This window comes from Odocoileus virginianus, chromosome 30, assembly GCF_023699985.2.
Source record: "Odocoileus virginianus isolate 20LAN1187 ecotype Illinois chromosome 30, Ovbor_1.2, whole genome shotgun sequence".
Taxonomy (NCBI): Eukaryota; Metazoa; Chordata; class Mammalia; order Artiodactyla; family Cervidae; genus Odocoileus; species Odocoileus virginianus.
This window is the reverse complement of record NC_069703.1, coordinates 647,744-664,457: the sequence shown is the minus strand read 5'-3', so window position 1 is coordinate 664,457 and position 16,714 is coordinate 647,744. Positions and strand designations below refer to the sequence as shown.

The window sequence follows — 16,714 nt, the reverse complement described above, 5'->3', positions numbered from 1 at the left end:
TGTACTTTTCAAGAACACTTTACATCTCTGAAGACAGATAGCCGATAATGTTTATTTTGCTGATACATGGAAAGCACAGATTTATACATTGAAAAAAGCTTTTAAAATAAATCTCTAGATTAACTCATGATCCTGGAATAAGAGTCCTACACAACCCTGTCATACTTGCCAAAAATTTCGTCACCGACCACAGCTAATTGTCAGCAAGACTATGCTTTCCTGGATTCCAGCTACAACTGGTGCTTCCCTCTCTCATCTTTATCCTCCAATTTCAGTCCATAGTGACCCAGGCTTCCCCTCCTGCCCACACCCATACCTATCCAATGGGACCTTGACTTTGGCACTGCCCTTACATAGTCTGTCCATCTCTACAGTGGGTTCAGACCACATATAACTCAGTATCAGTTACAGCTCTCCCTTGGGCATCTTGCTTGGAGAATCCCATTGACAGAGCAGCCTAGCGGGCTACAATCCACAGGGTCACAAGAGTCAGACAACTTAGTGACTAAAGCACCACCACCACCACTCAAACAAAATAATTTCATATTACATCTAACGGACTTCAACATCAGAATTGAAAAGTACCTGCTGAAAGAGTTCATTTCATGTTGAATTTAAATTTAATGTAGAATTTAAATGTACTTTCAGAAAGATCAATGCTGTTATCTTAGCAAACAGTAATCCTCTCACACTGCAAACCAGAACATTATTTATGTTTCTTTCCATTCCTATCTTAAATTCTCAGCAGCAAGAACAGTGTTGGGTTAGGTTACTTTGTACAAAGACTAGCACAATGCTGCAAGCAAAAGTTACTTAACCGTAACTCATCTTAGCAGTTTCATTTTTCCTTTCAGTTTCAACATTATAAAGATGGCAGGAAGGGGGATGCTAACAAAAATATGTCAGTTATGAAAAGGCTTTTTAAGAAAAAGGTAAAAAAAAGAAAGGAAAGAAGAAAAAGCTCACGTCCAACTTCCCCACCTCTCTAGGGTCATGCAGCAAAACCTGACATTTTTAGGCAACAAGTTTTTCCAGTACTGTCACCACTGGATTCAAGAAGTTAGATCTTTCTAGAAAATTAAGCAGAATATGAAAACAGAACAGTAAAAATGTTCTGATCTTTTTTTCAAAATGTGGGTCACAATTATTTTAATTATAAAAGGCTTTTTCCCCCAACCTAGAAAATGGAACAGGTCACTTTTATACCTCTTTTCCTCCTATAAGAATACAATCTTAGCAAGAGCAGACAGGACTGCTGCTGTAAAGAAAGACTCTCAGCTCCCATGCAATTAGGGTGTCTATTTCTGACACCCTAGCACTAAGGACCCATTTATCTGGGCTGGCAAGCAAGGACTCTGTTTCCTAACTTATCCCACTAGGGCAAGAGTTTTCCAAAAAGGTTTCTTCACACTCCAACCCACCTGACAAGTAGATGAGAGATGCTGGACACTGAATAATTATCTGAATAGCCTGTAGCTAATATGCTAGAATTAGTTAGATTGGTAGATATATAATACAATAATTGATATATTTCTTTAATATCTGATTGAAAGATGAGCCTTCTTTAGAACAAAAGTACATGAATCCCCCTTTTTAAGGTAGTTTCTTGAATACAATGATTAAAATACATATTTGCTGTTAGGAGAGAAGCCAGTTAGTTACCAAGTTGCTCTTTAAAAACAAATTTCAAGGTGGCTAAATTCTTGATAAAAATCTGCCTGTGTGGCATTCTTGCATGAAGAAGAAACTCAGCGGCCTCAAACCCAAAATCAAAAGCCACACTACTAAGTTTCTCTTCGTTATTTGTGATTTTTATACATACTGCATTATATGTGCTTCCCTGCTCCCTTCCAGCTATTTTCCTCACCTAGAACAGGGCTGGCCCATGAATGTCGTCTCATAAATATTTAACCGAATGACTGATATGCACAAGATTCTGTCAACATTAAGAATGTGGATGGTACAAACCACTTTCATGTAACTACTCTTCACTTGAAATACATCAATAATATCAAGTATATCACCATACAGAGGTTAATATTTAATTAACCTGTATGCCACCTGTTGCCACCAAACAAACTCAAAGTATATCCTTCCCCCAAGACAGGGTTCCTTGTCCTGCTGTGGCAGACTGTTTGCAAAGATGGCTGGAACAATTCCTACCACCCCTATATGCAAACCTTTTGGAATGTGACTTTGCCACTCTATCAAGAGATAAGACTTTGTCCTCCAACCCTTCAATCTGGACTTGTCTGTGTGATGATTTGACCAGAAGGACATTGTAAGATCAAATACAAGCAGAGGTTTGAGCATTTGTGTATTAGGATGTGCCTTCCCCTATCCTTTTAGAACTGTGGCTGGAAACTAATGAGAATGAGCTTGGACTAGCCTGTTGGAGAGGCCACACAGAAAGCCAAGGTACCTAAACTACACAGCCTGACAACCACCAGAAACGTGTGTGTGTATTAGTCACTCAGTCGTGTCCGACTCTTTGCAATCCCATGGACTATAGCCTGCCAGGCTCCTCTGTTCATGGCACTCTCCAGGCAAGAATACTGAAGTGGGAACAATTTTTGTACAGAAACTGCCCAGTAGTTAGGCCTATTTCTTTCCTAAATCCAAGATGCTAACAAAAACCATCCTACTAACAGTCTATTAAATATCCATAACAAAACGCTTTAGAGAAAGATGGATAAAACCTCAGTATATAGTGGCTTTAACAGTAGAAAACATAACTAGAAAATCAGATAACTATGTGAAGTAAATGCCATGAATTGTACCGTACACTATAACGTTCTCTAAGGACGTGTGTTGATAGGAATGAAAATTGGCATTATCTGAAGTGAAGTGTTAGTAGCTCAGTTGTGTATGACTCTTTGTGACCCCATGGACTGTAGCCCACCAGGCTCCTCTGTCCATGAAATTCTTCAGGCAACAATACTGGAGTGGGTTGCCACTCCCTTATCCAGGGGATCTTCCCGACCCAGAGATCAAACCTGGGTCTCCTGCATTGCAGGCAGATTCTTTACCATCTGGGCAAACTTCAGAAGCATAAGTGAGGCCACTCTAAATCTGCGGGGGTTACACAGCAACGATTACCAATACACCAATGTGGCTCAACAAATTTTTTTTAAAAAGGGCCAAGCAGAACAAGCTTTATCAATCTAAATAAGCAAAACAGTAAAAGACACCATGTTCTGTCTCTACACTCCACTTTATATGTCTCAGATATGTATCCTGTAATCTTTAACTCCTAGTAGGCTTGTCCTCTACCATGATACCTGCCTGCCCTTGCTGTTTACAGATTTTTTTTCCTTGGGTCTATGTGTATTAGTCAAAGATTTAAATATTCCCACATCTGCCAAGAGAAAAACCCTAACGTTCATAGTCACAACCCTTCTTTCTCAGAGACACAAAAGACACTCTTGGTAGCTGCTGACAGGCTGGGTGGAACTTACAATCCTATTTCAGTTTTAGGCAGCTACCTACTCTACATTTAAGTAACTGCAATAATAGATTAACTCTCCTTTCTAGGGAGCAGACCAGTACTGACCAGACAGTTCATTTTTACATCAATTAATATTTGGACCTACAAATGACATGCATGTATCCCTCGGTGTCCCTGGGGGATTGGTTCCAGGACGGATGCGCAGAGACTGACTCAAATCCAGGGATACTCAAGCCCCTTCTAGAACAGGGAGTTTTGTATCTATTTGCATGTAACCTACACACATCCTCCCTCCCCCGTGAACTTCAAGTCATCTCTAGACTACTTATAATACCTTACACAATGTAAATGCTGTGTAAATAATTGTTGGTTCATGGCAAATTCAAGTTTTGCTTTTCGGCACTCTCTGGAATAATTCCCATGAATATTTTCAATTTGCGGTTGGTTGCATCTGTGGATGAGGAACCCACAGATACCAAGGGCTGACTGTACTTCATTATTTTAACAAGGAACTGTATACAATTTAAAGTTGGTATTTTCTTATTGCAGCATGCTCTAAAAAGGATCATTAAGTAACCACTGGAATAAAGAAGCTGGAGGTAAGATACAGTTTCTTAAACTTAAGTATGTGCACTGGGCATTATGTGTCCTTTTTATTCTGAATATGCCAAGGAGAAAAAAAGAAAAGAAAGAAAAGTATTGTAAGCCTTTTTATAAGAGGGAGCAGTAAAAAGGATCCACCTCTTGCCCCTAGAGTTCCACTCACTTGACTGGACATAAATAGGTACATACCGGCTCCGATATACTGAGTCCAACACCAATGAGCTAATCCTGACTCGAATGGTGCCCATGAGAGAGCCCACAAAAGGTCCCCAGCAGCTTAGCTCATTCCTTCCAGACCTCTTCTGTGCTGTGCTCACATTCCACCTGGTCCCTCTGTTCCAAACGGCTCACAGAGCAATACCTACTGGAATCCAGAGCCTGTTCTTCTATTCAGCTGATCACACCGAAAAGGACTCCTTCACATAATGGCAAAGACTCCTTCCCAATTAGGTTCTATCTACCTTCTCCACGAGGGGCAAGTCTGGCTCTCACTTCCCTCAGTGGATGGATGGATGTGATCAATCCATGTCCTTTTTTACTCCGTGTAACCAACCTCCTAGCAATCCAAGCTTACCACCTCCATACTCCCAGCCTCCAACAGCCCGAGTCCTGAAGCTGATAATGGAAGGCCCCTCCACTCTCACCACCCTGTAGACCCAGCCTCTGACATCTAGGAGGGAAGAGAGAAGGGAAGGGGAAGGAGTGGGGAGAAAAGGCAAAGGGAAGAGGGAGAGGAAAGGCGCTACCCTTCCACAAATGGCACATTCAATTAGCAAGTTCATCTCTCACTTCTCAAGGGCAGACATTAAACCAAGAATGTACAAACATTCCTAAGTCAAAACAATCTAAAACTCCAGATATCTCTAGAATTCCAGAACAGGCGCCTCGAAAATATCCAAACAATACTCAAAAGAGGGCTCCTCCTGTGATGACAGGGGAAACTGAAATCTTTACTGAAGGCCAGGCACCCCACAGGCTCCGCTCTCCAGACCACAATCCGGAATCCAGAGGAAAGGGCCCTGACAGACATATAGCCCAAGGACCATGCATTTCATTCTATAGGAAAGTTCTTCCAGAAGCCCATCCTCAGAAATATCAACTGTCTAGAGAAGGGCCTGGCTTGAGCATCTTTAACAGTCGCCCCAGAAAAAGAACCAAGTAACCAAGGTTAAAAACAGTGCTTGGAGCCTTCACCCTCAGGGCTCAGAGGACCAGGTTTTACTTTCAAACACAGCTGCATTGCCCTATCTTCTATTTAAATTGTCCTGTGTAATTAATTCCATGAACACTTCAAAAACAAAAGAAAATTCTCCCAGCTTCAATTACTTTCATCTTAGCCACATTTATAATAAACTCAGCACATGGCATCTCAGTACACTACAGACAGAGGCTGCACCTGTAAACGGGGGCCTTCCCATGGCAATGTTTTCAAACGTTTGACTATGACTCAGTGTAGAAACAATTTCCATCACAACCAAGTTCTTGTGCTTGTATGTATATTTACATACACATACATGTATACATATGTATGAAATAAAAGTTTCACAAAACCATAAATATCCTTATCATATGCAATGTACTGATATTCTTTGTTCAACACTATTAATTTTCATTACAAAATGTTTTAAAACTGGTGGTCCTAACGCACTAAATGGTTTCCATCACTTAAAGGCTCAATCTTTTAGTTTAAACAATACTGCTAACAGAGCACTTCATCTTTTTTTAGCTGTCGATGGCTTTGAGATGCCAGTGAAAGCTATGAACCTTCTCTCTCCAAAAAACACACATGTAATATGCACATAAGAGTTTGCATACAGTCAATATACCAGATTACAAGTTCCCACCCTAAGGAAAGAAACAACAGCCACTAATGGAAAAAGAGAGACAGAGGGGATACAGGGGGAAAAAAGAGAGAAAAGCAAAGAAACAAAGAAAAGGAGTAAGAAGTGGTCAAACTAATTCTAAAAGTATCAAACTGAAGAGTCATTTAGAATAAGAGCCAATTCCTCAGCTCAGTGAGCCGAGCGCTTTATTACAGCACTGAGTCAGAATACAGCCTGCCTTACAGGAAGGGCCAAAATGAGAGAGACAGTATTCTGTTTCTGTTGAAAGGACACATGTAATACATTTCAGAAAGATATCAACCAGAAACACTTTTTTTTCAAGTTAAAAAGGAAAGCACAGTTTTAATATTTTGTGTGTCTCAACTATGCAGAATTGTATACATATTCTTCCAAAACGCCAGGTTCACGAAACACTAGCAAACATACAGAACAGTCACAAAGGTGTCACATCTTCATATCATAATTCTTCACAGTGCAACATTAAGATCTTTAGAAGCCCTAGCCCTGAAAGCTTATATTTCAATTCCCCATATGAAATTGAAAATAAAACTATAACTAAACCATAAATACCATAGGAAATCCTATAGTGACTTCTTTTCACCATGGTGATTACTTAGAGGCTTCTTTTCAAATATCAGATTCTTCCAAAATATTTTTGAAGCCCCTGTTCTGCTGAGGCTCTAATTTGGCATCCCATATGCCAGCTTCTTCCTTTCTTCAGAACGAATTTTAGCCATTTATTTACAGTCACCGTGGCCTCTTAAAAACTCACCCCCCCCAGTTATTAAAGTTTCTGGTATATAATACACACTGAAGCACCTCTTTACTAAATTCTTCCTAAATCCCCATGAGAAAGAAATGAAGTCTCCATCTCAATGTCCTTAACAATGGAGCACAAAGAAGTTAAGTGGTATGACCACATTATCTAACAAAAGTGGAATCAGGACAAGGAGCCAAGAATCTGTTCTCTTTCCATGAGAGCACACAATCCATGCTGCTGCCAGGCCTGGGAAGCTTTGGCAAAAAGTGGCCAAGAACACCTCATCACAGGAACTTCTGCTGTACAATGCTTTACAACAGGGTCTTCACCTTTGTATAACAGAGTGACTCTGTTGGGCAGAAGCCTCTTTCTGACTATCGGCAGAATGCGGACATCCTTACGTCACCAGAAATAAACAAAACAGAAAAGGGGAGAGAAGATCTTCCAGTTACAGGAAAATTTTTTATCTAAACGGAAAAGAATTTTTTCCCATTATTTATCCCAGCACATAAAGCTGTGCCTACAACTTGAAGAAACGCAAGACACTGTGTCACGATCATCCTTTTAACTTGAGAGAAACGAATCAGCAAGTTGGCAATGGAACAGGTCATGTTTATTTAAATAGTTTCAGTTCAGTTCAGTTGCTCAGTTGTGTTCGACTGTTTGCGACACCATGAATCACAGCATGACAGGCCTCCCTGTCCATCACCAACTCCAGGAGTCCACTCAAACTCATGTCCATCGAGTCGGTGATGCCATCCAACCATCTCATCCTCTGTCGTCCCCATCTCCTCCTGCCTCCAATCCCTCCCAGCATCGGGGTCTTTTCCAATGAGTCAACTCTTCGCATCAGGTGGCCAAAGTACTGGAGTTTCAGCTTCAGCAGCAGTCCTTCCAATGAACACCCAGGACTGATCTCCTCTAGGATGGACCAGTTAGACCTTCTTGCAGTCCAAGGGACTCTCAAGAGTTTTCTCCAACACCACAATTCAAAAGCATCAATTTTTCGGCGCTCAGCTTTCTTCACAGTCCAACTCTCACATCCATACATGACCACTGGAAAAACCATAGCCTTGACTAGTCGAGCCTATGTTGGCAAAGTAATGTCTCTGCTTTTTAATATGCTATCCAGGCTGGTCATAGCTTTCCTTTTACTTAATGCTATTTAGTCTAAAATTTCATCAAAAAACATTCAAGAATATGTTGGAGTTCTCCAAGTCCCAGTCTCCAAGTTATGTTATTTTCACCTCTGAAGTAATAATAGTTCAAATCCAGAATGGGTCAGGACTCAAGTAAAGTAAAAATAACCTTTCACAAGGCTGCACACCACATTGTCTTGACTGAATTTAAGCTACAGTGTTTAACAAGTAAGTGGCAAATTTTTCAAGAGCCTTCTTTATGCAAAACATCGTATTAGGCACAGTGAAAATGTAAAACACTCCTGTGGCCTGTGCCCTGAGGTTATAATAGAGCTTAGGAGGTGAGACTTCTATATCATAAAACATAAAGTTTAAGGGTTATCCATTCTAGCCACAAAAACAGATGAAATAGGATTTAAGTGATTCTTAGCTAAATGAACTGTGGTGTTGGAGAAGACTCTTGAGAGTCCCTTGGACTGCAAGGAGATCCAACCGGTCCATCCTAAAGGAGATCAGTCCTGGGTGCTCATTGGAAGGACTGGTGTTGAAGCTGAAACTCCAATCCTTTGGCCACCTGATGCAAAGACTTGACTCATTGGAAAAGACCCTGATGCTGGGAAAGACTGAGGGCAGAGTATGAGATAGTTGGATGGCATCATCGACTCAATGGACATGGATTTGGGTGGACTCCGGGAGTTGGTGATGGACAGGGAGGCCTGGCATGCTGCGGTTCATAGGGTTGCAAACAGTCGGACACAACTGACCGACTGAACTGAACTGATAGCTAAATGAATGCATTAGTCTTCTTTCTAAAGGAGTGCTTTGGGTTTAAATGAAGGTCACTGTCAACTGCAGAGATCCGAGAATGTCCCAGAAGCTGGAGGACTTGGGCAGGTCTAAAAGAATGGGCAAAATTCAGATAAAGTAGCATTCCCCCAAATAGTAGCATGAGATTTGGTTTTCAGATCACAGTTGAACCCTCCTCTTTAAAAAAATTTTTTTGATAAGATTGTTATATGCTTCAAATGTATTTTTTTTTAAACTATGAATTGCTGGAGGCTCAAAGCAAATATCTTCACACCCAGGTTCAACTTTGGCTCACAAGTGCCAAAAGGCAGAAGTAACCCAAGTGTCCACAGATGGATAAATGGGTAAACAAAATATGGTATACAGATATAATGGAATATTATTCAGCCTTTAAAAAAAAGGAAATTTGACACATGCTATAAGAAGGATTAAAACATGGATAGCAACATAAAGGCCCACCCAGCCACACTTCAGACGAAGAGAAACAAACAGCTTACCTTGAACAAAGACCTAGAAAATAAGACTGGGATCAAATTGCAGACAGCCTGAAATGTCAAGGTGAAGAGTCTGAGCTTCAGTCTGGAGGCAGTTTTGAAGTAAAAGTCAGTGTGCAGGGTGAAGGGGTTAGATGATGAAACTGACTGAATTTGAACCCAAGTCACCCTTGGACCATTAAAAAGGGTTTCAAATTGTGGTGCTGGAGAAGATTCTTGAGAGTCCCTTGGACTGCAAGAGATCAAACCATTCAGTCCTAAAGGAAATTAACCCTGAATATTCATTGGAAGGACTGATACTAAAGCTGAAGCTCCAATACATTGGCCACCTGAAGCAAAGAGCCAACTGATTGAAAAAGACCCTGAGGCTGGGAAAAATTGAAGGCAGAAGGAAAACAGTGAGGGAGAGGATGAGATGGTTGGATGGCATCACCACTCAATGGACATGAACTTGAACAAACTCCAGGAGACAGTGGAGGACAGGGACGCATGGCGTGCTGCAGTCCATGGGGGTTGCAAAGAGTCGGACATGACTGAGCGACTGAACAGAAACATCCTGACTCAGAGGTTGCGCTTTATGCTCAGATTCCAGGCCGTCACATCACAAGGCTTCAGATGTTACCCAGCAAGGCTTTTCAGCGCTTGTGTGAACCTGGGTGCACTACTGAACATCTCCAACTGCAGCTGCATCTCTGGACAAGGAGGACAAGACTGTCCTCCTGTCCAATCTGAGGGTTAAATGAGATCGTGTGTTAAAGCACAAACCACAGCACCTGACACACAGCAAGTATTCCATAAATATTATCTACTCTGATTAGGGAAACTCACAGTTTGACTCTACTGGAATCTACTGGCTATTATAAAGAGCCAATTCTGGACTCGAGTATCTCAGTTAAATTCATCAATGAGCCCTATGATGCTTACCAAATGGTCTTACCAAATGGTCTCTGTATACAGGGAACAGGTGAGTTGTCAATATCAGAGGGGTGCATGAGGTATGTACGGTCTTAATGAAGTGGGTATGAAAAGCCTGAGATACAGAAAATACCTAGACAAGAAAAGCTGGTGGAATCTGCAGCGATGACAACATGCTACTCACTTCACATGGAGGAATTTACCCTCTTCTTGGGTCTTGGATCTTGGGAATTTGATCACAAGACATTAAGACATTACGTGCCACAGCATTCTTAATTTAGACATCTGTCTTAATTGGTTTTTTGAAAGACAGCTTGGTCTACCAAACTCTTCAGTTGGTTTTTCAGACACAGTTCAAAATTGTGAAAAGCTGTCTGCCTATGTGAAAAATTATAAACATAAGGTCAATAACAATTAGGCTTCTATATGGGTCTTACATCAAGAATAATGGAATTCAATAAGTACACCTCACAAGCCCAGTCTAAAGAACAGATTTGTGGTATAGAAGAATAACAGCCTAATTGTCACAGAGGAGGAACTGAAGACTTTAGAAGGTTTTAAAAACATGCCAAAGCTCTCACACTTAGTGGCAGAGACAGTGTCATGCCAACACTCTCACTGGAGTCTGTGATGGCAGAAGAGAGAAGTATGATTTGGTCAGGCTCTGTCAGCTGCTGGGCACGAGATGCTCTCTAGTTACACCAAGCACAGAAAGTTCTATTATAATAAAGACACACTCACGAACTCCCCGAGGAACCCATCACTGAGCTACCAGAAAGGCTGGGACCCAAGCCCACCCAAGAGTGAGTGTGGATGAGGGTAAGAGTGCATTACGGAATAAAGCAACCTGAGTTTGCGAAGACTTCCTTTCCAGGCCCAGTATCCATGTGTTCATCCCGTGCTCATCCCCTGCTCAAGTTTCTGCTTTTTCTGCTACTGACTGGTCTTCTCACTTTCTACTCCATAGCTGGCCCACTGCAAAGACTTATTCACAGTTTCTTCCTGTACATGGCCCATCATGACCTCACCACATCATGACTGCCAGCATCTGCTCCTGTTGATTTTTTTTTCCCCCAGTATTTCTCAATTCAAAGTTGGAGGAAAGAATCAAGCCCTGTTCATCTTTTTATCTATGCTTTGCCATCAATCACTGGCCTTGGATTAGCAGGCTTGTCAGGTCAGCTGGTCCCTGACAATCTAGTCTGAGACATGCCTTAACCACCATATGATAATCCTTTGTTCTTGGGCTGCCAGTCATTTCAGACTATGAATTAAGGAACTATATATGAGTTCTATGCTACACCGAAATACCAACTAAAAATATCACCTCGGGCAGTTTTATTTCAGAGCAGGATAACACAATACTACCTCATCTCCGTTGAAATAAACTCTGTAATGAATAAGTATTTTCCAAATATGTACCAATTTTAAGACTCTCTTAATGAAGGTACAGAGTGGTCCCACATTACAGCTTTGCTACCAGCTACAAGTCTTGAAAATAATATTATGCAGCTAATTGAAAGTAGTAATCCAACAAAAAGGCTTCCCTGGTGGCTCAGTGGTAAAGAATTCACCTGCTAATACAGGAAACTCAGATTCTATCCCTGGGTCAGGAAGATCCCTTGGAGAAGGAAATGGCAACCCACTTTAGTATTCTTGCCTGGGGAAATCCCATAGACAGAGGAGCCTGGCAGGCTACAGTCCATGGGGCCACGATAAAGTTAGACACGACTTAGAGACTAAACAACAATAACAACAATCCAACAAAAATGAAATCTGTATGAAGAATACCAAAGAAAGAGGGGCGAGGGGAAAAAGGGAGTGCAGAGAGACAAAGAGAGAAGGGGACAGAGGGAAATGCTCTGCTTATAAGAAAATCTCAGGGTCCAAAATCTTGGACTAAAGTCATTCTGGGTTTCTAAGATTTTCTGATGGTCATGGCCCCAACTAGGTACTCCACTCCAACTATGTGTCAAGCACTGGGCTAAAATGCCCTAATGTCCAATACAACTGAACAAGATAAGCTTCAAGACACCTATATTATAGATGAAAGAACTGACCAGCACTCACTTCAATGGTCACAGTGGCTGTGAGTGGCCAAGATACAACCTCGGTCTGTCGGCCCATGCCTTTCCCGACATACCACATTGTGTCTCACCCTCCACCTCTCCACGACAGAACTAAATGAACAAAAGAGCCTCTCCTTAGAAATTAGGTTTATCATTAATACCTATCTGCGCTATAGATGTAAGAGCAGAAATAAACACATATGTAGAAGTGAGGGCTGAATCAGCCACATGAACTGAGCAAACGTCTCCTGTGCTGAACTGTCTCCTCTCCTCTGTGCTCCATCTTCTTTTTTTAAGATCCTGCAGTGAAAGCACAGAGTCTTAACCACTGGACCACCAGGATGGAAGTCGCCCTACTCCATGCTCTCAAAGGTAAAGGGCCACATGCAGCTGCCCGATGAACAGGATGAAAAACAATTTCCTTCCAAGATCTATCTTCTCCCATCTTCCAGAGATAAAAACACCATCCTAAAGGTTGCTGTCGCTTTTCTTTGACTAGCAAACACCTAGTTTAGAACTGAACATACTTGCTCCCTGCCACAATAGTTCATGTCACTGCACCAATGAATGCTCACTCAACACGTGGCAGGAATACTGATTATCACTTCCATTGTCTGTCTGGGTTGTTGAGATTGCCTTGCTCCAAACCCACACATTCTTCAGTATCATATTCAATTATGTTGAACAGCACTCTGCAGGCTGAGAATCCTTCCCTATTAGTGGTATCACTGATGTGCATGGTAACTGTAAAGTCAGCAGGACTGTTAATAAGAACTACAGATCCAGACTTTCTGGGTGTGAATCCCTGCACTATCTCTTACCACTGTGTGATCCTGGTCAGGTTACTTAAGTCTTGCTGAGCCTCTTTCTTCATATGTAAAATGAAGATAGTTTTAAAATCTACAGTGCATAAGACTCTAATAAAACTTAAACACTCTGTGTTAGCCACTCAGTCGTGCCCAGCTCTTTGCAATCCCATACATGGACTGGATCCCACCAGGCAAGAACACTGGAGTGGGTTGCCACTTCCTTCTCCAGGGGATCTTCCCGACCCAGGGATTGAACCCAGGTCTCCTGCATTGCAGGCAGATTCTTTATTGTTTTAGCCACCAGGGAATCCCAAGAATACTGGAGCGGGTTGCCATTTCCTTCTCCAGAAGATCTTCCTGACCCAGGAATCAAACCTTTGTCTCCTGTACTGAAGAAAGATTCTTTATTGCTGAGCCACCAGAGAAGCCTTAATTTCCCTCCAAATCGAACTTCAGATATGACTTCAATCAGACATTTACATTAATATATTGTGAATATTAAACAAATATATCAAGTACTAGATAGTGCCTGCATGATGAAACAACTCTCTAGGCTTGGCAAATAACAGATAAACATGTGTCCATTTTGCAAGTTTAAAGAGGAAAAATTTTTCCCATCACCAAAGGTTTTAAGAGAGCTTAGACAGGTTGAAACTGGCAAACTTTTACCAAAAAATAATTGTTTTGAAAAGCATTATAAAACAGCCCAAGAGTTAGACTGTGCTCAGAAAGTAGACACAACAGCCTTGCGATCTGCTGTCTTTCACCAGCTTTGTTTAGCTTCCTAATGCTATGGCTCCATTCCAAACACCAAAGCTACACTCCTGAAAACACATTATTTGTTCTTCATGTTTCCTTAACAATCTACCTTTTCAGCTAGCCGAGCAGGCAGACTATGCTCACTACGAACCCCTCACACACAGTGAAGTCTGGGCATTTCACTCCACCAGCTCAGGAGTCCCTCCTTCTTCCCCTATTTGGTTAAGGCAGGACGGGAGGTGGCATTAAAGAAGGCTCTTGTTTCACACAAATTTGCTGGGTCTGGGTTCTCTGAGAAAGACTGACCCATTCAGAAGAGGGAGAACCTCCTACTTTCAACTTTAAAACAAAACAAAACAAAAAATTTTCATTTTAAATCAAACTTACATGATCCGGAAGATAACCTATCTAACTAGCATTATTTCTAGAAATGGGTCCTGAAATAAGAAAATTACATTTTTATGTTATGTATCCCTATTCTACCTGTTTTTTGTTTGTTTGTTTGCTTTCCCAAAAGCATTTGCTATTTTTGTAGTTTTTTTTAAGGCTGTTTAAAGGAAATTAAAAAAAAAAAAATCTGGAGAACATCTAGGTAGCAGGAATAGCAGTAAGTGGACATCTGAACTCTGCCAACAATGCTGTGGGCCCGGAAAAGAGACGAGCCTCCAATGAGACTGCAGTCCTGGCTGATACCTTGATGGCAGTCTTCTGAGGCCCAGAGCAGAGGACCCAGCTAAGCCGTCCCACAAAAAGAGTCAGATAATAAATGAACATTGTTTTAGGTCACTAAATCTGAGGCAATCTATTCTGCAGCAAGAGAAAAATAGTACACCATTTATACCAAATTCTCAAGAATAAATGTTATCCTCAGGAGGTAGGAATTTTCATGTGCATAAATGAAAAGTGACTTTGACACTTCAAATAAATATATAAATGTTAACTAGGATTACTTTCACTTGCTTTGCAATATTTTAAACCAAATATAATTACATTTAAATATCTTTCATAAGAGCACTGAATCTCATCCTTACAGGTATCCTAATCTTACTACTGACTTCTAAAAATTAAGACAATTTTTACTAGACTTTGAAAGCAATCTTATCTATAATTAGTTTGACTTAAGATCCTAAAATTGGACTAATTCAAACCTCTATATCTAGATGATCCCCACCTGACAATCAGATAGAAAACAAACTAAATCTACTTGTCAGCATCAAAAATACTTCCTGTCAGAGAATGGACACCTTGGTTCTTTAGTTTCCAAATTTGCCCTGGGCCTTGTTCTTGCCTAAATTGCACCTTTGCTGTTCCTGAACAGAACCACAGTCCTGACCAGTCACCCTAAAAACAGCATCACGTCTGGCTGGGTCTCCTGCATTACTAGTCCACCCGAAACCCTGCCCCTCTCCCATCTGGCTGAGGGCGGGGGCGGGGCGCCGGAAGAAGGCCTGACACAGGACAGAAAAGAATACGGCAGAGCAGGGCTCAGGAATGTCACAGCCAGCATTTCCCCACCACTGACTGAGCCCACAGCGACCGCTGGAGCAGCGGCCTGCCCCGCAGCTGGGCCCAGCCTGCACCACACTCTGCTAAGAGTGAGGGATCAAAGCAAACAGTCTCTGATTCTACACGTTACCCCATAGGACCAACATGCCCTCTGCCTGCTCTCACCTGATCCTCCTCCCTCTCCAGTGGAACAGATTTCCCACAAGGACCACGTCAATATCTGGAACTGTCTCAGATTTAGAGACTGCCCGACTACAGACAGAGTGATAAACCAACTCCAGCCTTAGTGTGTAAACTCAGCTCAAAGCAAAGAACAGATAATCCTGAAGCATGCATTAGTATCTTTCATAAAATACCAGATCCTACTTTTATGAGGATCCTAATTCTAGTACCAGTTTCTAAAGATCAAGACAATTTTTATCAAGACTTTCAAAGCAGTCCTTTTACAGCTACAATTCGTTGAACATGAGATCCTAAAACTGGACTAATTCAGACTTTGACAGCTAGATGATCCCCATCCTGACAATTCAGATAGAAAACAAACTCAAAGTGCTTGTCAGCACCAAAAACACTTATTCAAAGGAGGGCTGCAAGAAGCATAGCAGATTCAAAAACAAAACCATATACATCACAGAATAAAAGAAAACTTGAGATGACTTCAGGAGCAAAGATTTCAACACAATTTCCCTAAAGTTGATGGACTTCAACTACACCCTCCTGTAAACAGGGCCCCTCTTTACTCTGTCCTGCCTTGAGGAGTTCGCCAGGAGAAAAAGCTTAAGAAGTGTGCCTCTGGGTGCACTTCAAGCTTAGAATTTCAATAATAAATGCTTCTCACAGGGCGTGTCCTTCAGCCTGGTAACACCACCAACCAATAAAGCCACTTCACTACAGAATTCCCTAACCAAGCCTGTGGGGCTTCCCTTCTGGCTCAACTGGTAAAGAAACCATCCGCAATGCGGGAGACCCAGATCCCTGGATTGGGCAGACCCCACGGACAAGGGAGAGGCTATGCACTCCAGTCTCCTTGCCTGGAGAACTCCATGGGCTGTATACTCCATGGACTCGCAAAGAGTCCGACACACTGAGTGACTTTCACGCGGGCACCAAGCCTGTGAGGGGCCAACAGCAGAGTCAGCATCAACCCCTCTCCCCTCTTCCTAACAAATCGAGAGATGTATTCAGTAGACTCTTTAATCTACCTTCACACAATCCACCTATTTTGTTGTTGCTTTTTTTTAAATTTAAATTTATTTCTAATTGGAGGATAACTGGTTTAAAATATTGTGTCAGTTTCTGCCATCTAACAACATGAATCAGCCATAGGTATACATATGTTCCCGCCCTCCTGAATCTCCCTTTCACCTCCCAGCCCTCTAGGTTGTCACAGAGCACTAGATTTGAGCTTCCTGGATCAGACAGCAAATTTCCAATGGCTACCTAATTTTACATACGATAACGTATATGTTTCAGTGCTATTCTCTCAATTCCTTCCACCCTCTCCTTCCCCCACCAGCCGTGCCCACAAGTCTGTTAACCCATCTACTTGGGAAAAAGCTGA

The 16,714-nt window shown here is 41.7% G+C and overlaps 1 protein-coding gene across 5 annotated transcripts in view; it reads right to left on the bottom strand.

The window, feature by feature from the left end:
* Positions 1 to 16,714, bottom strand: part of MYO1B (myosin IB) — a 187,243-nt gene that overhangs the window by 133,071 nt on the left and 37,458 nt on the right. The gene's annotated exons all lie outside the window — the stretch shown is intronic.